The sequence below is a fragment of the Lissotriton vulgaris genome, chromosome 1_1 (genome assembly GCF_964263255.1).
Source record: "Lissotriton vulgaris chromosome 1_1, aLisVul1.2, whole genome shotgun sequence".
Taxonomy (NCBI): Eukaryota; Metazoa; Chordata; class Amphibia; order Caudata; family Salamandridae; genus Lissotriton; species Lissotriton vulgaris.
This window is the reverse complement of record NC_141685.1, coordinates 230,730,227-230,752,512: the sequence shown is the minus strand read 5'-3', so window position 1 is coordinate 230,752,512 and position 22,286 is coordinate 230,730,227. Positions and strand designations below refer to the sequence as shown.

The 22,286-nt window shown below is 36.8% G+C and overlaps 31 non-coding genes across 31 annotated transcripts; all 31 read right to left on the bottom strand.

Annotated features, from left to right (window-relative positions):
- Positions 1-337: 337 nt before the first annotated feature.
- Positions 338-409, bottom strand: TRNAD-GUC (transfer RNA aspartic acid (anticodon GUC)). Its single transcript has one exon. It is a non-coding gene; the product is annotated as a tRNA-Asp (tRNA).
- A 611-nt stretch (positions 410-1,020) lies between these two features.
- On the bottom strand, positions 1,021-1,092 carry TRNAD-GUC (transfer RNA aspartic acid (anticodon GUC)). The gene has a single exon. It is a non-coding gene; the product is annotated as a tRNA-Asp (tRNA).
- Positions 1,093-1,705: 613 nt separating this feature from the next.
- On the bottom strand, positions 1,706-1,777 carry TRNAD-GUC (transfer RNA aspartic acid (anticodon GUC)). Its single transcript has one exon. It is a non-coding gene; the product is annotated as a tRNA-Asp (tRNA).
- A 1,322-nt stretch (positions 1,778-3,099) lies between these two features.
- TRNAD-GUC (transfer RNA aspartic acid (anticodon GUC)) lies at positions 3,100-3,171 on the bottom strand. The gene has a single exon. It is a non-coding gene; the product is annotated as a tRNA-Asp (tRNA).
- Positions 3,172-3,790: 619 nt separating this feature from the next.
- TRNAD-GUC (transfer RNA aspartic acid (anticodon GUC)) lies at positions 3,791-3,862 on the bottom strand. The gene has a single exon. It is a non-coding gene; the product is annotated as a tRNA-Asp (tRNA).
- A 627-nt stretch (positions 3,863-4,489) lies between these two features.
- Positions 4,490-4,561, bottom strand: TRNAD-GUC (transfer RNA aspartic acid (anticodon GUC)). Its single transcript has one exon. It is a non-coding gene; the product is annotated as a tRNA-Asp (tRNA).
- Positions 4,562-5,188: 627 nt separating this feature from the next.
- On the bottom strand, positions 5,189-5,260 carry TRNAD-GUC (transfer RNA aspartic acid (anticodon GUC)). Its single transcript has one exon. It is a non-coding gene; the product is annotated as a tRNA-Asp (tRNA).
- Positions 5,261-5,871: 611 nt separating this feature from the next.
- On the bottom strand, positions 5,872-5,943 carry TRNAD-GUC (transfer RNA aspartic acid (anticodon GUC)). The gene has a single exon. It is a non-coding gene; the product is annotated as a tRNA-Asp (tRNA).
- Positions 5,944-6,570: 627 nt separating this feature from the next.
- Positions 6,571-6,642, bottom strand: TRNAD-GUC (transfer RNA aspartic acid (anticodon GUC)). The gene has a single exon. It is a non-coding gene; the product is annotated as a tRNA-Asp (tRNA).
- Positions 6,643-7,271: 629 nt separating this feature from the next.
- Positions 7,272-7,343, bottom strand: TRNAD-GUC (transfer RNA aspartic acid (anticodon GUC)). The gene has a single exon. It is a non-coding gene; the product is annotated as a tRNA-Asp (tRNA).
- A 627-nt stretch (positions 7,344-7,970) lies between these two features.
- On the bottom strand, positions 7,971-8,042 carry TRNAD-GUC (transfer RNA aspartic acid (anticodon GUC)). The gene has a single exon. It is a non-coding gene; the product is annotated as a tRNA-Asp (tRNA).
- Positions 8,043-8,669: 627 nt separating this feature from the next.
- Positions 8,670-8,741, bottom strand: TRNAD-GUC (transfer RNA aspartic acid (anticodon GUC)). Its single transcript has one exon. It is a non-coding gene; the product is annotated as a tRNA-Asp (tRNA).
- Positions 8,742-9,352: 611 nt separating this feature from the next.
- TRNAD-GUC (transfer RNA aspartic acid (anticodon GUC)) lies at positions 9,353-9,424 on the bottom strand. Its single transcript has one exon. It is a non-coding gene; the product is annotated as a tRNA-Asp (tRNA).
- A 625-nt stretch (positions 9,425-10,049) lies between these two features.
- TRNAD-GUC (transfer RNA aspartic acid (anticodon GUC)) lies at positions 10,050-10,121 on the bottom strand. Its single transcript has one exon. It is a non-coding gene; the product is annotated as a tRNA-Asp (tRNA).
- A 625-nt stretch (positions 10,122-10,746) lies between these two features.
- On the bottom strand, positions 10,747-10,818 carry TRNAD-GUC (transfer RNA aspartic acid (anticodon GUC)). Its single transcript has one exon. It is a non-coding gene; the product is annotated as a tRNA-Asp (tRNA).
- Positions 10,819-11,447: 629 nt separating this feature from the next.
- TRNAD-GUC (transfer RNA aspartic acid (anticodon GUC)) lies at positions 11,448-11,519 on the bottom strand. Its single transcript has one exon. It is a non-coding gene; the product is annotated as a tRNA-Asp (tRNA).
- Positions 11,520-12,146: 627 nt separating this feature from the next.
- On the bottom strand, positions 12,147-12,218 carry TRNAD-GUC (transfer RNA aspartic acid (anticodon GUC)). The gene has a single exon. It is a non-coding gene; the product is annotated as a tRNA-Asp (tRNA).
- Positions 12,219-12,845: 627 nt separating this feature from the next.
- On the bottom strand, positions 12,846-12,917 carry TRNAD-GUC (transfer RNA aspartic acid (anticodon GUC)). Its single transcript has one exon. It is a non-coding gene; the product is annotated as a tRNA-Asp (tRNA).
- Positions 12,918-13,544: 627 nt separating this feature from the next.
- Positions 13,545-13,616, bottom strand: TRNAD-GUC (transfer RNA aspartic acid (anticodon GUC)). Its single transcript has one exon. It is a non-coding gene; the product is annotated as a tRNA-Asp (tRNA).
- A 629-nt stretch (positions 13,617-14,245) lies between these two features.
- On the bottom strand, positions 14,246-14,317 carry TRNAD-GUC (transfer RNA aspartic acid (anticodon GUC)). The gene has a single exon. It is a non-coding gene; the product is annotated as a tRNA-Asp (tRNA).
- A 627-nt stretch (positions 14,318-14,944) lies between these two features.
- Positions 14,945-15,016, bottom strand: TRNAD-GUC (transfer RNA aspartic acid (anticodon GUC)). Its single transcript has one exon. It is a non-coding gene; the product is annotated as a tRNA-Asp (tRNA).
- Positions 15,017-15,643: 627 nt separating this feature from the next.
- TRNAD-GUC (transfer RNA aspartic acid (anticodon GUC)) lies at positions 15,644-15,715 on the bottom strand. Its single transcript has one exon. It is a non-coding gene; the product is annotated as a tRNA-Asp (tRNA).
- Positions 15,716-16,326: 611 nt separating this feature from the next.
- On the bottom strand, positions 16,327-16,398 carry TRNAD-GUC (transfer RNA aspartic acid (anticodon GUC)). The gene has a single exon. It is a non-coding gene; the product is annotated as a tRNA-Asp (tRNA).
- A 611-nt stretch (positions 16,399-17,009) lies between these two features.
- TRNAD-GUC (transfer RNA aspartic acid (anticodon GUC)) lies at positions 17,010-17,081 on the bottom strand. Its single transcript has one exon. It is a non-coding gene; the product is annotated as a tRNA-Asp (tRNA).
- Positions 17,082-17,706: 625 nt separating this feature from the next.
- Positions 17,707-17,778, bottom strand: TRNAD-GUC (transfer RNA aspartic acid (anticodon GUC)). The gene has a single exon. It is a non-coding gene; the product is annotated as a tRNA-Asp (tRNA).
- A 627-nt stretch (positions 17,779-18,405) lies between these two features.
- TRNAD-GUC (transfer RNA aspartic acid (anticodon GUC)) lies at positions 18,406-18,477 on the bottom strand. Its single transcript has one exon. It is a non-coding gene; the product is annotated as a tRNA-Asp (tRNA).
- A 627-nt stretch (positions 18,478-19,104) lies between these two features.
- TRNAD-GUC (transfer RNA aspartic acid (anticodon GUC)) lies at positions 19,105-19,176 on the bottom strand. The gene has a single exon. It is a non-coding gene; the product is annotated as a tRNA-Asp (tRNA).
- Positions 19,177-19,787: 611 nt separating this feature from the next.
- Positions 19,788-19,859, bottom strand: TRNAD-GUC (transfer RNA aspartic acid (anticodon GUC)). Its single transcript has one exon. It is a non-coding gene; the product is annotated as a tRNA-Asp (tRNA).
- Positions 19,860-20,470: 611 nt separating this feature from the next.
- TRNAD-GUC (transfer RNA aspartic acid (anticodon GUC)) lies at positions 20,471-20,542 on the bottom strand. The gene has a single exon. It is a non-coding gene; the product is annotated as a tRNA-Asp (tRNA).
- Positions 20,543-21,167: 625 nt separating this feature from the next.
- TRNAD-GUC (transfer RNA aspartic acid (anticodon GUC)) lies at positions 21,168-21,239 on the bottom strand. Its single transcript has one exon. It is a non-coding gene; the product is annotated as a tRNA-Asp (tRNA).
- Positions 21,240-21,866: 627 nt separating this feature from the next.
- TRNAD-GUC (transfer RNA aspartic acid (anticodon GUC)) lies at positions 21,867-21,938 on the bottom strand. Its single transcript has one exon. It is a non-coding gene; the product is annotated as a tRNA-Asp (tRNA).
- Positions 21,939-22,286: the final 348 nt, after the last annotated feature.

The following is a 22,286-nucleotide window of genomic DNA, read 5'->3' as shown; positions in this document are numbered from 1 at the left end:
GCTTATAACTATTAGCCACCAGGGGTCACTACTAACCAAAAGCAGTCATTCTACTTGTAAATCGTGCCAATCGAGTGGAACAGCGGCCTAGGATTCACCACTGCTTCATCTCATTTTCCAACAGATTGTAGACGTAAATTGGTTTTGATGGTACGCCTGTGCATGCTGAAATATTCAGAGCATATTCTGAATTTCAGTTAACACATCAGTAAGCATTTTGGCCATCAGTGAATTCAACCTTTTTTCTCAATCGGAATAGGCAAGGATAATGACAGATATATTTTACAATGTTAGAAAGTACATCATTTTATTTAATTGTGTGAATAAAAGGAATCTCCTCCCCGTCGGGGAATTGAACCCCGGTCTCCCGCGTGACAGGCGGGGATACTGACCACTATACTAACGAGGACTTATTGGCTTCAGTTAAACAGTGCTCACCTCCCTGGGGTTAAGGCATGCCCTCGATCAATTCTCAGTATTGTAATAGGCAGAATTGCTGCTTTTGGTTAGGACAAGTAATCTTTTTTCCTAAATTATTACAATACAGAAATTCCTAGCCAAAAACAATTAGTTTTATGAAGAAATTATTTCATTGAAATAAATATCTATCGATCTGTCTATCTAGCTATCTTTCTATTCATCAATATATATATATATATAATCAGCTCACTTTACCATTTGCAGCTTATAACTATTAGCCACCAGGGGTCACTACTAACCAAAAGCAGTCATTCTACTTGTAAATCGTGCCAATCGAGTGGAACAGCGGCCTAGGATTCACCACTGCTTCATCTCATTTTCCAACAGATTGTAGACGTAAATTGGTTTTGATGGTACGCCTGTGCATGCTGAAATATTCAGAGCATATTCTGAATTTCAGTTAACACATCAGTAAGCATTTTGGCCATCAGTGAATTCAACCTTTTTTCTCAATCGGAATAGGCAAGGATAATGACAGATATATTTTACAATGTTAGAAAGTACATCATTTTATTTAATTGTGTGAATAAAAGGAATCTCCTCCCCGTCGGGGAATTGAACCCCGGTCTCCCGCGTGACAGGCGGGGATACTGACCACTATACTAACGAGGACTTATTGGCTTCAGTTAAACAGTGCTCATCTCCCTGGGGTTAAGGCATGCCCTCGATCAATTCTCAGTATTGTAATAGGCAGAATTGCTGCTTTTGGTTAGGACAAGTAATCTTTTTTCCTAAATTATTACAATACAGAAATTCCTAGCCAAAAACAATTAGTTTTATGAAGAAATTATTTCATTGAAATAAATATCTATCGATCTGTCTATCTAGCTATCTTTCTATTCATCAATATATATATATATATATAATCAGCTCACTTTACCATTTGCAGCTTATAACTATTAGCCACCAGGGGTCACTACTAACCAAAAGCAGTCATTCTACTTGTAAATCGTGCCAATCGAGTGGAACAGCGGCCTAGGATTCACCACTGCTTCATCTCATTTTCCAACAGATTGTAGACGTAAATTGGTTTTGATGGTACGCCTGTGCATGCTGAAATATTCAGAGCATATTCTGAATTTCAGTTAACACATCAGTAAGCATTTTGGCCATCAGTGAATTCAACCTTTTTTCTCAATCGGAATAGGCAAGGATAATGACAGATATATTTTACAATGTTAGAAAGTACATCATTTTATTTAATTGTGTGAATAAAAGGAATCTCCTCCCCGTCGGGGAATTGAACCCCGGTCTCCCGCGTGACAGGCGGGGATACTGACCACTATACTAACGAGGACTTATTGGCTTCAGTTAAACAGTGCTCACCTCCCTGGGGTTAAGGCATGCCCTCGATCAATTCTCAGTATTGTAATCGGCAGAATTACTGCTTTTGGTTAGGACAAGTAATCTTTTTTCCTAAATTATTACAATACAGAAATTCCTAGCCAAAAACAATTAGTTTTATGAAGAAATTATTTCATTGAAATAAATATCTATCGATCTGTCTATCTAGCTATCTTTCTATTCATCAATATATATATTTATATATATATATATATAATCAGCTCACTTTACCATTTGCAGCTTATAACTATTAGCCACCAGGGGTCACTACTAACCAAAAGCAGTCATTCTACTTGTAAATCGTGCCAATCGAGTGGAACAGCGGCCTAGGATTCACCACTGCTTCATCTCATTTTCCAACAGATTGTAGACGTAAATTGGTTTTGATGGTACGCCTGTGCATGCTGAAATATTCAGAGCATATTCTGAATTTCAGTTAACACATCAGTAAGCATTTTGGCCATCAGTGAATTCAACCTTTTTTCTCAATCGGAATAGGCAAGGATAATGACAGATATATTTTACAATGTTAGAAAGTACATCATTTTATTTAATTGTGTGAATAAAAGGAATCTCCTCCCCGTCGGGGAATTGAACCCCGGTCACCCGCGTGACAGGCGGGGATACTGACCACTATACTAACGAGGACTTATTGGCTTCAGTTAAACAGTGCTCACCTCCCTGGGGTTAAGGCATGCCCTCGATCAATTCTCAGTATTGTAATAGGCAGAATTGCTGCTTTTGGTTAGGACAAGTAATCTTTTTTCCTAAATTATTACAATACAGAAATTCCTAGCCAAAAACAATTAGTTTTATGAAGAAATTATTTCATTGAAATAAATATCTATCGATCTGTCTATCTAGCTATCTTTCTATTCATCAATATATATATTTATATAAATATATATATATATAATCAGCTCACTTTACCATTTGCAGCTTATAACTATTAGCCACCAGGGGTCACTACTAACCAAAAGCAGTCATTCTACTTGTAAATCGTGCCAATCGAGTGGAACAGCGGCCTAGGATTCACCACTGCTTCATCTCATTTTCCAACAGATTGTAGACGTAAATTGGTTTTGATGGTACGCCTGTGCATGCTGAAATATTCAGAGCATATTCTGAATTTCAGTTAACACATCAGTAAGCATTTTGGCCATCAGTGAATTCAACCTTTTTTCTCAATCGGAATAGGCAAGGATAATGACAGATATATTTTACAATGTTAGAAAGTACATCATTTTATTTAATTGTGTGAATAAAAGGAATCTCCTCCCCGTCGGGGAATTGAACCCCGGTCTCCCGCGTGACAGGCGGGGATACTGACCACTATACTAACGAGGACTTATTGGCTTCAGTTAAACAGTGCTCATCTCCCTGGGGTTAAGGCATGCCCTCGATCAATTCTCAGTATTGTAATAGGCAGAATTGCTGCTTTTGGTTAGGACAAGTAATCTTTTTTCCTAAATTATTACAATACAGAAATTCCTAGCCAAAAACAATTAGTTTTATGAAGAAATTATTTCATTGAAATAAATATCTATCGATCTGTCTATCTAGCTATCTTTCTATTCATCAATATATATATTTATATATATATATAATCAGCTCACTTTACCATTTGCAGCTTATAACTATTAGCCACCAGGGGTCACTCCTAACCAAAAGCAGTCATTCTACTTGTAAATCGTGCCAATTGAGTGGAACAGCGGCCTAGGATTCACCACTGCTTCATCTCATTTTCCAACAGATTGTAGACGTAAATTGGTTTTGATGGTACGCCTGTGCATGCTGAAATATTCAGAGCATATTCTGAATTTCAGTTAACACATCAGTAAGCATTTTGGCCTTCAGTGAATTCAACCTTTTTTCTCAATCGGAATAGGCAAGGATAATGACAGATATATTTTACAATGTTAGAAAGTACATCATTTTATTTAATTGTGTGAATAAAAGGAATCTCCTCCCCGTCGGGGAATTGAACCCCGGTCTCCCGCGTGACAGGCGGGGATACTGACCACTATACTAACGAGGACTTATTGGCTTCAGTTAAACAGTGCTCACCTCCCTGGGGTTAAGGCATGCCCTCGATCAATTCTCAGTATTGTAATAGGCAGAATTGCTGCTTTTGGTTAGGACAAGTAATCTTTTTTCCTAAATTATTACAATACAGAAATTCCTAGCCAAAAACAATTAGTTTTATGAAGAAATTATTTCATTGAAATAAATATCTATCGATCTGTCTATCTAGCTATCTTTCTATTCGTCAATATATATATTTATATATATATATATATATATAATCAGCTCACTTTACCATTTGCAGCTTATAACTATTAGCCACCAGGGGTCACTACTAACCAAAAGCAGTCATTCTACTTGTAAATCGTGCCAATCGAGTGGAACAGCGGCCTAGGATTCACCACTGCTTCATCTCATTTTCCAACAGATTGTAGACGTAAATTGGTTTTGATGGTACGCCTGTGCATGCTGAAATATTCAGAGCATATTCTGAATTTCAGTTAACACATCAGTAAGCATTTTGGCCATCAGTGAATTCAACCTTTTTTCTCAATCGGAATAGGCAAGGATAATGACAGATATATTTTACAATGTTAGAAAGTACATCATTTTATTTAATTGTGTGAATAAAAGGAATCTCCTCCCCGTCGGGGAATTGAACCCCGGTCTCCCGCGTGACAGGCGGGGATACTGACCACTATACTAACGAGGACTTATTGGCTTCAGTTAAACAGTGCTCATCTCCCTGGGGTTAAGGCATGCCCTCGATCAATTCTCAGTATTGTAATAGGCAGAATTGCTGCTTTTGGTTAGGACAAGTAATCTTTTTTCCTAAATTATTACAATACAGAAATTCCTAGCCAAAAACAATTAGTTTTATGAAGAAATTATTTCATTGAAATAAATATCTATCGATCTGTCTATCTAGCTATCTTTCTATTCATCAATATATATATTTATATAAATATATATATATATAATCAGCTCACTTTACCATTTGCAGCTTATAACTATTAGCCACCAGGGGTCACTACTAACCAAAAGCAGTCATTCTACTTGTAAATCGTGCCAATCGAGTGGAACAGCGGCCTAGGATTCACCACTGCTTCATCTCATTTTCCAACAGATTGTAGACGTAAATTGGTTTTGATGGTACGCCTGTGCATGCTGAAATATTCAGAGCATATTCTGAATTTCAGTTAACACATCAGTAAGCATTTTGGCCATCAGTGAATTCAACCTTTTTTCTCAATCGGAATAGGCAAGGATAATGACAGATATATTTTACAATGTTAGAAAGTACATCATTTTATTTAATTGTGTGAATAAAAGGAATCTCCTCCCCGTCGGGGAATTGAACCCCGGTCTCCCGCGTGACAGGCGGGGATACTGACCACTATACTAACGAGGACTTATTGGCTTCACTTAAACAGTGCTCATCTCCCTGGGGTTAAGGCATGCCCTTGATCAATTCTCAGTATTGTAATAGGCAGAATTGCTGCTTTTGGTTAGGACAAGTAATCTTTTTTCCTAAATTATTACAATACAGAAATTCCTAGCCAAAAACAATTAGTTTTATGAAGAAATTATTTCATTGAAATAAATATCTATCGATCTGTCTATCTAGCTATCTTTCTATTCATCAATATATATATATATATAATCAGCTCACTTTACCATTTGCAGCTTATAACTATTAGCCACCAGGGGTCACTACTAACCAAAAGCAGTCATTCTACTTGTAAATCGTGCCAATCGAGTGGAACAGCGGCCTAGGATTCACCACTGCTTCATCTCATTTTCCAACAGATTGTAGACGTAAATTGGTTTTGATGGTACGCCTGTGCATGCTGAAATATTCAGAGCATATTCTGAATTTCAGTTAACACATCAGTAAGCATTTTGGCCATCAGTGAATTCAACCTTTTTTCTCAATCGGAATAGGCAAGGATAATGACAGATATATTTTACAATGTTAGAAAGTACATCATTTTATTTAATTGTGTGAATAAAAGGAATCTCCTCCCCGTCGGGGAATTGAACCCCGGTCTCCCGCGTGACAGGCGGGGATACTGACCACTATACTAACGAGGACTTATTGGCTTCAGTTAAACAGTGCTCACCTCCCTGGGGTTAAGGCATGCCCTCGATCAATTCTCAGTATTGTAATAGGCAGAATTGCTGCTTTTGGTTAGGACAAGTAATCTTTTTTCCTAAATTATTACAATACAGAAATTCCTAGCCAAAAACAATTAGTTTTATGAAGAAATTATTTCATTGAAATAAATATCTATCGATCTGTCTATCTAGCTATCTTTCTATTCATCAATATATATATTTATATAAATATATATATATATAATCAGCTCACTTTACCATTTGCAGCTTATAACTATTAGCCACCAAGGGTCACTACTAACCAAAAGCAGTCATTCTACTTGTAAATCGTGCCAATCGAGTGGAACAGCGGCCTAGGATTCACCACTGCTTCATCTCATTTTCCAACAGATTGTAGACGTAAATTGGTTTTGATGGTACGCCTGTGCATGCTGAAATATTCAGAGCATATTCTGAATTTCAGTTAACACATCAGTAAGCATTTTGGCCATCAGTGAATTCAACCTTTTTTCTCAATCGGAATAGGCAAGGATAATGACAGATATATTTTACAATGTTAGAAAGTACATCATTTTATTTAATTGTGTGAATAAAAGGAATCTCCTCCCCGTCGGGGAATTGAACCCCGGTCTCCCGCGTGACAGGCGGGGATACTGACCACTATACTAACGAGGACTTATTGGCTTCAGTTAAACAGTGCTCACCTCCCTGGGGTTAAGGCATGCCCTCGATCAATTCTCAGTATTGTAATAGGCAGAATTGCTGCTTTTGGTTAGGACAAGTAATCTTTTTTCCTAAATTATTACAATACAGAAATTCCTAGCCAAAAACAATTAGTTTTATGAAGAAATTATTTCATTGAAATAAATATCTATCGATCTGTCTATCTAGCTATCTTTCTATTCATCAATATATATATTTATATATATATATATATATATATAATCAGCTCACTTTACCATTTGCAGCTTATAACTATTAGCCACCAGGGGTCACTACTAACCAAAAGCAGTCATTCTACTTGTAAATCGTGCCAATCGAGTGGAACAGCGGCCTAGGATTCACCACTGCTTCATCTCATTTTCCAACAGATTGTAGACGTAAATTGGTTTTGATGGTACGCCTGTGCATGCTGAAATATTCAGAGCATATTCTGAATTTCAGTTAACACATCAGTAAGCATTTTGGCCATCAGTGAATTCAACCTTTTTTCTCAATCGGAATAGGCAAGGATAATGACAGATATATTTTACAATGTTAGAAAGTACATCATTTTATTTAATTGTGTGAATAAAAGGAATCTCCTCCCCGTCGGGGAATTGAACCCCGGTCTCCCGCGTGACAGGCGGGGATACTGACCACTATACTAACGAGGACTTATTGGCTTCACTTAAACAGTGCTCATCTCCCTGGGGTTAAGGGATGCCCTCGATCAATTCTCAGTATTGTAATAGGCAGAATTGCTGCTTTTGGTTAGGACAAGTAATCTTTTTTCCTAAATTATTACAATACAGAAATTCCTAGCCAAAAACAATTAGTTTTATGAAGAAATTATTTCATTGAAATAAATATCTATCGATCTGTCTATCTAGCTATCTTTCTATTCATCAATATATATATTTATATATATATATATATATATAATCAGCTCACTTTACCATTTGCAGCTTATAACTATTAGCCACCAGGGATCACTACTAACCAAAAGCAGTCATTCTACTTGTAAATCGTGCCAATCGAGTGGAACAGCGGCCTAGGATTCACCACTGCTTCATCTCATTTTCCAACAGATTGTAGACGTAAATTGGTTTTGATGGTACGCCTGTGCATGCTGAAATATTCAGAGCATATTCTGAATTTCAGTTAACACATCAGTAAGCATTTTGGCCATCAGTGAATTCAACCTTTTTTCTCAATCGGAATAGGCAAGGATAATGACAGATATATTTTACAATGTTAGAAAGTACATCATTTTATTTAATTGTGTGAATAAAAGGAATCTCCTCCCCGTCGGGGAATTGAACCCCGGTCTCCCGCGTGACAGGCGGGGATACTGACCACTATACTAACGAGGACTTATTGGCTTCAGTTAAACAGTGCTCATCTCCCTGGGGTTAAGGCATGCCCTCGATCAATTCTCAGTATTGTAATAGGCAGAATTGCTGCTTTTGGTTAGGACAAGTAATCTTTTTTCCTAAATTATTACAATACAGAAATTCCTAGCCAAAAACAATTAGTTTTATGAAGAAATTATTTCATTGAAATAAATATCTATCGATCTGTCTATCTAGCTATCTTTCTATTCATCAATATATATATTTATATAAATATATATATATATAATCAGCTCACTTTACCATTTGCAGCTTATAACTATTAGCCACCAGGGGTCACTACTAACCAAAAGCAGTCATTCTACTTGTAAATCGTGCCAATCGAGTGGAACAGCGGCCTAGGATTCACCACTGCTTCATCTCATTTTCCAACAGATTGTAGACGTAAATTGGTTTTGATGGTACGCCTGTGCATGCTGAAATATTCAGAGCATATTCTGAATTTCAGTTAACACATCAGTAAGCATTTTGGCCATCAGTGAATTCAACCTTTTTTCTCAATCGGAATAGGCAAGGATAATGACAGATATATTTTACAATGTTAGAAAGTACATCATTTTATTTAATTGTGTGAATAAAAGGAATCTCCTCCCCGTCGGGGAATTGAACCCCGGTCTCCCGCGTGACAGGCGGGGATACTGACCACTATACTAACGAGGACTTATTGGCTTCACTTAAACAGTGCTCATCTCCCTGGGGTTAAGGCATGCCCTCGATCAATTCTCAGTATTGTAATAGGCAGAATTGCTGCTTTTGGTTAGGACAAGTAATCTTTTTTCCTAAATTATTACAATACAGAAATTCCTAGCCAAAAACAATTAGTTTTATGAAGAAATTATTTCATTGAAATAAATATCTATCGATCTGTCTATCTAGCTATCTTTCTATTCATCAATATATATATATATATAATCAGCTCACTTTACCATTTGCAGCTTATAACTATTAGCCACCAGGGGTCACTACTAACCAAAAGCAGTCATTCTACTTGTAAATCGTGCCAATCGAGTGGAACAGCGGCCTAGGATTCACCACTGCTTCATCTCATTTTCCAACAGATTGTAGACGTAAATTGGTTTTGATGGTACGCCTGTGCATGCTGAAATATTCAGAGCATATTCTGAATTTCAGTTAACACATCAGTAAGCATTTTGGCCATCAGTGAATTCAACCTTTTTTCTCAATCGGAATAGGCAAGGATAATGACAGATATATTTTACAATGTTAGAAAGTACATCATTTTATTTAATTGTGTGAATAAAAGGAATCTCCTCCCCGTCGGGGAATTGAACCCCGGTCTCCCGCGTGACAGGCGGGGATACTGACCACTATACTAACGAGGACTTATTGGCTTCAGTTAAACAGTGCTCACCTCCCTGGGGTTAAGGCATGCCCTCGATCAATTCTCAGTATTGTAATCGGCAGAATTGCTGCTTTTGGTTAGGACAAGTAATCTTTTTTCCTAAATTATTACAATACAGAAATTCCTAGCCAAAAACAATTAGTTTTATGAAGAAATTATTTCATTGAAATAAATATCTATCGATCTGTCTATCTAGCTATCTTTCTATTCATCAATATATATATTTATATATATATATATATATAATCAGCTCACTTTACCATTTGCAGCTTATAACTATTAGCCACCAGGGGTCACTACTAACCAAAAGCAGTCATTCTACTTGTAAATCGTGCCAATCGAGTGGAACAGCGGCCTAGGATTCACCACTGCTTCATCTCATTTTCCAACAGATTGTAGACGTAAATTGGTTTTGATGGTACGCCTGTGCATGCTGAAATATTCAGAGCATATTCTGAATTTCAGTTAACACATCAGTAAGCATTTTGGCCATCAGTGAATTCAACCTTTTTTCTCAATCGGAATAGGCAAGGATAATGACAGATATATTTTACAATGTTAGAAAGTACATCATTTTATTTAATTGTGTGAATAAAAGGAATCTCCTCCCCGTCGGGGAATTGAACCCCGGTCTCCCGCGTGACAGGCGGGGATACTGACCACTATACTAACGAGGACTTATTGGCTTCAGTTAAACAGTGCTCATCTCCCTGGGGTTAAGGCATGCCCTCGATCAATTCTCAGTATTGTAATAGGCAGAATTGCTGCTTTTGGTTAGGACAAGTAATCTTTTTTCCTAAATTATTACAATACAGAAATTCCTAGCCAAAAACAATTAGTTTTATGAAGAAATTATTTCATTGAAATAAATATCTATCGATCTGTCTATCTAGCTATCTTTCTATTCATCAATATATATATTTATATATATATATATATATAATCAGCTCACTTTACCATTTGCAGCTTATAACTATTAGCCACCAGGGGTCACTACTAACCAAAAGCAGTCATTCTACTTGTAAATCGTGCCAATCGAGTGGAACAGCGGCCTAGGATTCACCACTGCTTCATCTCATTTTCCAACAGATTGTAGACGTAAATTGGTTTTGATGGTACGCCTGTGCATGCTGAAATATTCAGAGCATATTCTGAATTTCAGTTAACACATCAGTAAGCATTTTGGCCATCAGTGAATTCAACCTTTTTTCTCAATCGGAATAGGCAAGGATAATGACAGATATATTTTACAATGTTAGAAAGTACATCATTTTATTTAATTGTGTGAATAAAAGGAATCTCCTCCCCGTCGGGGAATTGAACCCCGGTCTCCCGCGTGACAGGCGGGGATACTGACCACTATACTAACGAGGACTTATTGGCTTCAGTTAAACAGTGCTCACCTCCCTGGGGTTAAGGCATGCCCTCGATCAATTCTCAGTATTGTAATAGGCAGAATTGCTGCTTTTGGTTAGGACAAGTAATCTTTTTTCCTAAATTATTACAATACAGAAATTCCTAGCCAAAAACAATTAGTTTTATGAAGAAATTATTTCATTGAAATAAATATCTATCGATCTGTCTATCTAGCTATCTTTCTATTCATCAATATATATATTTATATATATATATATATATATATAATCAGCTCACTTTACCATTTGCAGCTTATAAATATTAGCCACCAGGGGTCACTACTAACCAAAAGCAGTCATTCTACTTGTAAATCGTGCCAATCGAGTGGAACAGCGGCCTAGGATTCACCACTGCTTCATCTCATTTTCCAACAGATTGTAGACGTAAATTGGTTTTGATGGTACGCCTGTGCATGCTGAAATATTCAGAGCATATTCTGAATTTCAGTTAACACATCAGTAAGCATTTTGGCCATCAGTGAATTCAACCTTTTTTCTCAATCGGAATAGGCAAGGATAATGACAGATATATTTTACAATGTTAGAAAGTACATCATTTTATTTAATTGTGTGAATAAAAGGAATCTCCTCCCCGTCGGGGAATTGAACCCCGGTCTCCCGCGTGACAGGCGGGGATACTGACCACTATACTAACGAGGACTTATTGGCTTCAGTTAAACAGTGCTCATCTCCCTGGGGTTAAGGCATGCCCTCGATCAATTCTCAGTATTGTAATAGGCAGAATTGCTGCTTTTGGTTAGGACAAGTAATCTTTTTTCCTAAATTATTACAATACAGAAATTCCTAGCCAAAAACAATTAGTTTTATGAAGAAATTATTTCATTGAAATAAATATCTATCGATCTGTCTATCTAGCTATCTTTCTATTCATCAATATATATATTTATATAAATATATATATATATAATCAGCTCACTTTACCATTTGCAGCTTATAACTATTAGCCACCAGGGGTCACTACTAACCAAAAGCAGTCATTCTACTTGTAAATCGTGCCAATCGAGTGGAACAGCGGCCTAGGATTCACCACTGCTTCATCTCATTTTCCAACAGATTGTAGACGTAAATTGGTTTTGATGGTACGCCTGTGCATGCTGAAATATTCAGAGCATATTCTGAATTTCAGTTAACACATCAGTAAGCATTTTGGCCATCAGTGAATTCAACCTTTTTTCTCAATCGGAATAGGCAAGGATAATGACAGATATATTTTACAATGTTAGAAAGTACATCATTTTATTTAATTGTGTGAATAAAAGGAATCTCCTCCCCGTCGGGGAATTGAACCCCGGTCTCCCGCGTGACAGGCGGGGATACTGACCACTATACTAACGAGGACTTATTGGCTTCACTTAAACAGTGCTCACCTCCCTGGGGTTAAGGCATGCCCTCGATCAATTCTCAGTATTGTAATAGGCAGAATTGCTGCTTTTGGTTAGGACAAGTAATCTTTTTTCCTAAATTATTACAATACAGAAATTCCTAGCCAAAAACAATTAGTTTTATGAAGAAATTATTTCATTGAAATAAATATCTATCGATCTGTCTATCTAGCTATCTTTCTATTCATCAATATATATATTTATATATATATATATATATATAATCAGCTCACTTTACCATTTGCAGCTTATAAATATTAGCCACCAGGGGTCACTACTAACCAAAAGCAGTCATTCTACTTGTAAATCGTGCCAATCGAGTGGAACAGCGGCCTAGGATTCACCACTGCTTCATCTCATTTTCCAACAGATTGTAGACGTAAATTGGTTTTGATGGTACGCCTGTGCATGCTGAAATATTCAGAGCATATTCTGAATTTCAGTTAACACATCAGTAAGCATTTTGGCCATCAGTGAATTCAACCTTTTTTCTCAATCGGAATAGGCAAGGATAATGACAGATATATTTTACAATGTTAGAAAGTACATCATTTTATTTAATTGTGTGAATAAAAGGAATCTCCTCCCCGTCGGGGAATTGAACCCCGGTCTCCCGCGTGACAGGCGGGGATACTGACCACTATACTAACGAGGACTTATTGGCTTCAGTTAAACAGTGCTCATCTCCCTGGGGTTAAGGCATGCCCTCGATCAATTCTCAGTATTGTAATAGGCAGAATTGCTGCTTTTGGTTAGGACAAGTAATCTTTTTTCCTAAATTATTACAATACAGAAATTCCTAGCCAAAAACAATTAGTTTTATGAAGAAATTATTTCATTGAAATAAATATCTATCGATCTGTCTATCTAGCTATCTTTCTATTCATCAATATATATATTTATATAAATATATATATATATAATCAGCTCACTTTACCATTTGCAGCTTATAACTATTAGCCACCAGGGGTCACTACTAACCAAAAGCAGTCATTCTACTTGTAAATCGTGCCAATCGAGTGGAACAGCGGCCTAGGATTCACCACTGCTTCATCTCATTTTCCAACAGATTGTAGACGTAAATTGGTTTTGATGGTACGCCTGTGCATGCTGAAATATTCAGAGCATATTCTGAATTTCAGTTAACACATCAGTAAGCATTTTGGCCATCAGTGAATTCAACCTTTTTTCTCAATCGGAATAGGCAAGGATAATGACAGATATATTTTACAATGTTAGAAAGTACATCATTTTATTTAATTGTGTGAATAAAAGGAATCTCCTCCCCGTCGGGGAATTGAACCCCGGTCTCCCGCGTGACAGGCGGGGATACTGACCACTATACTAACGAGGACTTATTGGCTTCAGTTAAACAGTGCTCACCTCCCTGGGGTTAAGGCATGCCCTCGATCAATTCTCAGTATTGTAATAGGCAGAATTGCTGCTTTTGGTTAGGACAAGTAATCTTTTTTCCTAAATTATTACAATACAGAAATTCCTAGCCAAAAACAATTAGTTTTATGAAGAAATTATTTCATTGAAATAAATATCTATCGATCTGTCTATCTAGCTATCTTTCTATTCATCAATATATATATTTATATATATATATATATATATATAATCAGCTCACTTTACCATTTGCAGCTTATAACTATTAGCCACCAGGGGTCACTACTAACCAAAAGCAGTCATTCTACTTGTAAATCGTGCCAATCGAGTGGAACAGCGGCCTAGGATTCACCACTGCTTCATCTCATTTTCCAACAGATTGTAGACGTAAATTGGTTTTGATGGTACGCCGGTGCATGCTGAAATATTCAGAGCATATTCTGAATTTCAGTTAACACATCAGTAAGCATTTTGGCCATCAGTGAATTCAACCTTTTTTCTCAATCGGAATAGGCAAGGATAATGACCGATATATTTTACAATGTTAGAAAGTACATCATTTTATTTAATTGTGTGAATAAAAGGAATCTCCTCCCCGTCGGGGAATTGAACCCCGGTCTCCCGCGTGACAGGCGGGGATACTGACCACTATACTAACGAGGACTTATTGGCTTCAGTTAAACAGTGCTCATCTCCCTGGGGTTAAGGCATGCCCTCGATCAATTCTCAGTATTGTAATAGGCAGAATTGCTGCTTTTGGTTAGGACAAGTAATCTTTTTTCCTAAATTATTACAATACAGAAATTCCTAGCCAAAAACAATTAGTTTTATGAAGAAATTATTTCATTGAAATAAATATCTATCGATCTGTCTATCTAGCTATCTTTCTATTCATCAATATATATATTTATATATATATATATATATATAATCAGCTCACTTTACCATTTGCAGCTTATAACTATTAGCCACCAGGGATCACTACTAACCAAAAGCAGTCATTCTACTTGTAAATCGTGCCAATCGAGTGGAACAGCGGCCTAGGATTCACCACTGCTTCATCTCATTTTCCAACAGATTGTAGACGTAAATTGGTTTTGATGGTACGCCTGTGCATGCTGAAATATTCAGAGCATATTCTGAATTTCAGTTAACACATCAGTAAGCATTTTGGCCATCAGTGAATTCAACCTTTTTTCTCAATCGGAATAGGCAAGGATAATGACAGATATATTTTACAATGTTAGAAAGTACATCATTTTATTTAATTGTGTGAATAAAAGGAATCTCCTCCCCGTCGGGGAATTGAACCCCGGTCTCCCGCGTGACAGGCGGGGATACTGACCACTATACTAACGAGGACTTATTGGCTTCAGTTAAACAGTGCTCATCTCCCTGGGGTTAAGGCATGCCCTCGATCAATTCTCAGTATTGTAATAGGCAGAATTGCTGCTTTTGGTTAGGACAAGTAATCTTTTTTCCTAAATTATTACAATACAGAAATTCCTAGCCAAAAACAATTAGTTTTATGAAGAAATTATTTCATTGAAATAAATATCTATCGATCTGTCTATCTAGCTATCTTTCTATTCATCAATATATATATTTATATAAATATATATATATATAATCAGCTCACTTTACCATTTGCAGCTTATAACTATTAGCCACCAGGGGTCACTACTAACCAAAAGCAGTCATTCTACTTGTAAATCGTGCCAATCGAGTGGAACAGCGGCCTAGGATTCACCACTGCTTCATCTCATTTTCCAACAGATTGTAGACGTAAATTGGTTTTGATGGTACGCCTGTGCATGCTGAAATATTCAGAGCATATTCTGAATTTCAGTTAACACATCAGTAAGCATTTTGGCCATCAGTGAATTCAACCTTTTTTCTCAATCGGAATAGGCAAGGATAATGACAGATATATTTTACAATGTTAGAAAGTACATCATTTTATTTAATTGTGTGAATAAAAGGAATCTCCTCCCCGTCGGGGAATTGAACCCCGGTCTCCCGCGTGACAGGCGGGGATACTGACCACTATACTAACGAGGACTTATTGGCTTCACTTAAACAGTGCTCATCTCCCTGGGGTTAAGGCATGCCCTTGATCAATTCTCAGTATTGTAATAGGCAGAATTGCTGCTTTTGGTTAGGACAAGTAATCTTTTTTCCTAAATTATTACAATACAGAAATTCCTAGCCAAAAACAATTAGTTTTATGAAGAAATTATTTCATTGAAATAAATATCTATCGATCTGTCTATCTAGCTATCTTTCTATTCATCAATATATATATATATATAATCAGCTCACTTTACCATTTGCAGCTTATAACTATTAGCCACCAGGGGTCACTACTAACCAAAAGCAGTCATTCTACTTGTAAATCGTGCCAATCGAGTGGAACAGCGGCCTAGGATTCACCACTGCTTCATCTCATTTTCCAACAGATTGTAGACGTAAATTGGTTTTGATGGTACGCCTGTGCATGCTGAAATATTCAGAGCATATTCTGAATTTCAGTTAACACATCAGTAAGCATTTTGGCCATCAGTGAATTCAACCTTTTTTCTCAATCGGAATAGGCAAGGATAATGACAGATATATTTTACAATGTTAGAAAGTACATCATTTTATTTAATTGTGTGAATAAAAGGAATCTCCTCCCCGTCGGGGAATTGAACCCCGGTCTCCCGCGTGACAGGCGGGGATACTGACCACTATACTAACGAGGACTTATTGGCTTCAGTTAAACAGTGCTCATCTCCCTGGGGTTAAGGCATGCCCTCGATCAATTCTCAGTATTGTAATAGGCAGAATTGCTGCTTTTGGTTAGGACAAGTAATCTTTTTTCCTAAATTATTACAATACAGAAATTCCTAGCCAAAAACAATTAGTTTTATGAAGAAATTATTTCATTGAAATAAATATCTATCGATCTGTCTATCTAGCTATCTTTCTATTCATCAATATATATATATATATAATCAGCTCACTTTACCATTTGCAGCTTATAACTATTAGCCACCAAGGGTCACTACTAACCAAAAGCAGTCATTCTACTTGTAAATCGTGCCAATCGAGTGGAACAGCGGCCTAGGATTCACCACTGCTTCATCTCATTTTCCAACAGATTGTAGACGTAAATTGGTTTTGATGGTACGCCTGTGCATGCTGAAATATTCAGAGCATATTCTGAATTTCAGTTAACACATCAGTAAGCATTTTGGCCATCAGTGAATTCAACCTTTTTTCTCAATCGGAATAGGCAAGGATAATGACAGATATATTTTACAATGTTAGAAAGTACATCATTTTATTTAATTGTGTGAATAAAAGGAATCTCCTCCCCGTCGGGGAATTGAACCCCGGTCTCCCGCGTGACAGGCGGGGATACTGACCACTATACTAACGAGGACTTATTGGCTTCAGTTAAACAGTGCTCACCTCCCTGGGGTTAAGGCATGCCCTCGATCAATTCTCAGTATTGTAATCGGCAGAATTGCTGCTTTTGGTTAGGACAAGTAATCTTTTTTCCTAAATTATTACAATACAGAAATTCCTAGCCAAAAACAATTAGTTTTATGAAGAAATTATTTCATTGAAATAAATATCTATCGATCTGTCTATCTAGCTATCTTTCTATTCATCAATATATATATTTATATATATATATATATATAATCAGCTCACTTTACCATTTGCAGCTTATAACTATTAGCCACCAGGGGTCACTACTAACCAAAAGCAGTCATTCTACTTGTAAATCGTGCCAATCGAGTGGAACAGCGGCCTAGGATTCACCACTGCTTCATCTCATTTTCCAACAGATTGTAGACGTAAATTGGTTTTGATGGTACGCCTGTGCATGCTGAAATATTCAGAGCATATTCTGAATTTCAGTTAACACATCAGTAAGCATTTTGGCCATCAGTGAATTCAACCTTTTTTCTCAATCGGAATAGGCAAGGATAATGACAGATATATTTTACAATGTTAGAAAGTACATCATTTTATTTAATTGTGTGAATAAAAGGAATCTCCTCCCCGTCGGGGAATTGAACCCCGGTCTCCCGCGTGACAGGCGGGGATACTGACCACTATACTAACGAGGACTTATTGGCTTCAGTTAAACAGTGCTCATCTCCCTGGGGTTAAGGCATGCCCTCGATCAATTCTCAGTATTGTAATAGGCAGAATTGCTGCTTTTGGTTAGGACAAGTAATCTTTTTTCCTAAATTATTACAATACAGAAATTCCTAGCCAAAAACAATTAGTTTTATGAAGAAATTATTTCATTGAAATAAATATCTATCGATCTGTCTATCTAGCTATCTTTCTATTCATCAATATATATATTTATATATATATATATATATATAATCAGCTCACTTTACCATTTGCAGCTTATAACTATTAGCCACCAGGGATCACTACTAACCAAAAGCAGTCATTCTACTTGTAAATCGTGCCAATCGAGTGGAACAGCGGCCTAGGATTCACCACTGCTTCATCTCATTTTCCAACAGATTGTAGACGTAAATTGGTTTTGATGGTACGCCTGTGCATGCTGAAATATTCAGAGCATATTCTGAATTTCAGTTAACACATCAGTAAGCATTTTGGCCATCAGTGAATTCAACCTTTTTTCTCAATCGGAATAGTCAAGGATAATGACAGATATATTTTACAATGTTAGAAAGTACATCATTTTATTTAATTGTGTGAATAAAAGGAATCTCCTCCCCGTCGGGGAATTGAACCCCGGTCTCCCGCGTGACAGGCGGGGATACTGACCACTATACTAACGAGGACTTATTGGCTTCAGTTAAACAGTGCTCATCTCCCTGGGGTTAAGGCATGCCCTCGATCAATTCTCAGTATTGTAATAGGCAGAATTGCTGCTTTTGGTTAGGACAAGTAATCTTTTTTCCTAAATTATTACAATACAGAAATTCCTAGCCAAAAACAATTAGTTTTATGAAGAAATTATTTCATTGAAATAAATATCTATCGATCTGTCTATCTAGCTATCTTTCTATTCATCAATATATATATTTATATAAATATATATATATATAATCAGCTCACTTTACCATTTGCAGCTTATAACTATTAGCCACCAGGGGTCACTACTAACCAAAAGCAGTCATTCTACTTGTAAATCGTGCCAATCGAGTGGAACAGCGGCCTAGGATTCACCACTGCTTCATCTCATTTTCCAACAGATTGTAGACGTAAATTGGTTTTGATGGTACGCCTGTGCATGCTGAAATATTCAGAGCATATTCTGAATTTCAGTTAACACATCAGTAAGCATTTTGGCCATCAGTGAATTCAACCTTTTTTCTCAATCGGAATAGGCAAGGATAATGACAGATATATTTTACAATGTTAGAAAGTACATCATTTTATTTAATTGTGTGAATAAAAGGAATCTCCTCCCCGTCGGGGAATTGAACCCCGGTCTCCCGCGTGACAGGCGGGGATACTGACCACTATACTAACGAGGACTTATTGGCTTCACTTAAACAGTGCTCATCTCCCTGGGGTTAAGGCATGCCCTTGATCAATTCTCAGTATTGTAATAGGCAGAATTGCTGCTTTTGGTTAGGACAAGTAATCTTTTTTCCTAAATTATTACAATACAGAAATTCCTAGCCAAAAACAATTAGTTTTATGAAGAAATTATTTCATTGAAATAAATATCTATCGATCTGTCTATCTAGCTATCTTTCTATTCATCAATATATATATATATATAATCAGCTCACTTTACCATTTGCAGCTTATAACTATTAGCCACCAGGGGTCACTACTAACCAAAAGCAGTCATTCTACTTGTAAATCGTGCCAATCGAGTGGAACAGCGGCCTAGGATTCACCACTGCTTCATCTCATTTTCCAACAGATTGTAGACGTAAATTGGTTTTGATGGTACGCCTGTGCATGCTGAAATATTCAGAGCATATTCTGAATTTCAGTTAACACATCAGTAAGCATTTTGGCCATCAGTGAATTCAACCTTTTTTCTCAATCGGAATAGGCAAGGATAATGACAGATATATTTTACAATGTTAGAAAGTACATCATTTTATTTAATTGTGTGAATAAAAGGAATCTCCTCCCCGTCGGGGAATTGAACCCCGGTCTCCCGCGTGACAGGCGGGGATACTGACCACTATACTAACGAGGACTTATTGGCTTCAGTTAAACAGTGCTCATCTCCCTGGGGTTAAGGCATGCCCTCGATCAATTCTCAGTATTGTAATAGGCAGAATTGCTGCTTTTGGTTAGGACAAGTAATCTTTTTTCCTAAATTATTACAATACAGAAATTCCTAGCCAAAAACAATTAGTTTTATGAAGAAATTATTTCATTGAAATAAATATCTATCGATCTGTCTATCTAGCTATCTTTCTATTCATCAATATATATATATATATAATCAGCTCACTTTACCATTTGCAGCTTATAACTATTAGCCACCAGGGGTCACTACTAACCAAAAGCAGTCATTCTACTTGTAAATCGTGCCAATCGAGTGGAACAGCGGCCTAGGATTCACCACTGCTTCATCTCATTTTCCAACAGATTGTAGACGTAAATTGGTTTTGATGGTACGCCTGTGCATGCTGAAATATTCAGAGCATATTCTGAATTTCAGTTAACACATCAGTAAGCATTTTGGCCATCAGTGAATTCAACCTTTTTTCTCAATCGGAATAGGCAAGGATAATGACAGATATATTTTACAATGTTAGAAAGTACATCATTTTATTTAATTGTGTGAATAAAAGGAATCTCCTCCCCGTCGGGGAATTGAACCCCGGTCTCCCGCGTGACAGGCGGGGATACTGACCACTATACTAACGAGGACTTATTGGCTTCAGTTAAACAGTGCTCACCTCCCTGGGGTTAAGGCATGCCCTCGATCAATTCTCAGTATTGTAATCGGCAGAATTGCTGCTTTTGGTTAGGACAAGTAATCTTTTTTCCTAAATTATTACAATACAGAAATTCCTAGCCAAAAACAATTAGTTTTATGAAGAAATTATTTCATTGAAATAAATATCTATCGATCTGTCTATCTAGCTATCTTTCTATTCATCAATATATATATTTATATATATATATATATATAATCAGCTCACTTTACCATTTGCAGCTTATAACTATTAGCCACCAGGGGTCACTACTAACCAAAAGCAGTCATTCTACTTGTAAATCGTGCCAATCGAGTGGAACAGCGGCCTAGGATTCACCACTGCTTCATCTCATTTTCCAACAGATTGTAGACGTAAATTGGTTTTGATGGTACGCCTGTGCATGCTGAAATATTCAGAGCATATTCTGAATTTCAGTTAACACATCAGTAAGCATTTTGGCCATCAGTGAATTCAACCTTTTTTCTCAATCGGAATAGGCAAGGATAATGACAGATATATTTTACAATGTTAGAAAGTACATCATTTTATTTAATTGTGTGAATAAAAGGAATCTCCTCCCCGTCGGGGAATTGAACCCCGGTCTCCCGCGTGACAGGCGGGGATACTGACCACTATACTAACGAGGACTTATTGGCTTCAGTTAAACAGTGCTCATCTCCCTGGGGTTAAGGCATGCCCTCGATCAATTCTCAGTATTGTAATAGGCAGAATTGCTGCTTTTGGTTAGGACAAGTAATCTTTTTTCCTAAATTATTACAATACAGAAATTCCTAGCCAAAAACAATTAGTTTTATGAAGAAATTATTTCATTGAAATAAATATCTATCGATCTGTCTATCTAGCTATCTTTCTATTCATCAATATATATATTTATATATATATATATATATATAATCAGCTCACTTTACCATTTGCAGCTTATAACTATTAGCCACCAGGGGTCACTACTAACCAAAAGCAGTCATTCTACTTGTAAATCGTGCCAATCGAGTGGAACAGCGGCCTAGGATTCACCACTGCTTCATCTCATTTTCCAACAGATTGTAGACGTAAATTGGTTTTGATGGTACGCCTGTGCATGCTGAAATATTCAGAGCATATTCTGAATTTCAGTTAACACATCAGTAAGCATTTTGGCCATCAGTGAATTCAACCTTTTTTCTCAATCGGAATAGGCAAGGATAATGACAGATATATTTTACAATGTTAGAAAGTACATCATTTTATTTAATTGTGTGAATAAAAGGAATCTCCTCCCCGTCGGGGAATTGAACCCCGGTCTCCCGCGTGACAGGCGGGGATACTGACCACTATACTAACGAGGACTTATTGGCTTCACTTAAACAGTGCTCATCTCCCTGGGGTTAAGGCATGCCCTTGATCAATTCTCAGTATTGTAATAGGCAGAATTGCTGCTTTTGGTTAGGACAAGTAATCTTTTTTCCTAAATTATTACAATACAGAAATTCCTAGCAAAAAACAATTAGTTTTATGAAGAAATTATTTCATTGAAATAAATATCTATCGATCTGTCTATCTAGCTATCTTTCTATTCATCAATATATATATATATATAATCAGCTCACTTTACCATTTGCAGCTTATAACTATTAGCCACCAGGGGTCACTACTAACCAAAAGCAGTCATTCTACTTGTAAATCGTGCCAATCGA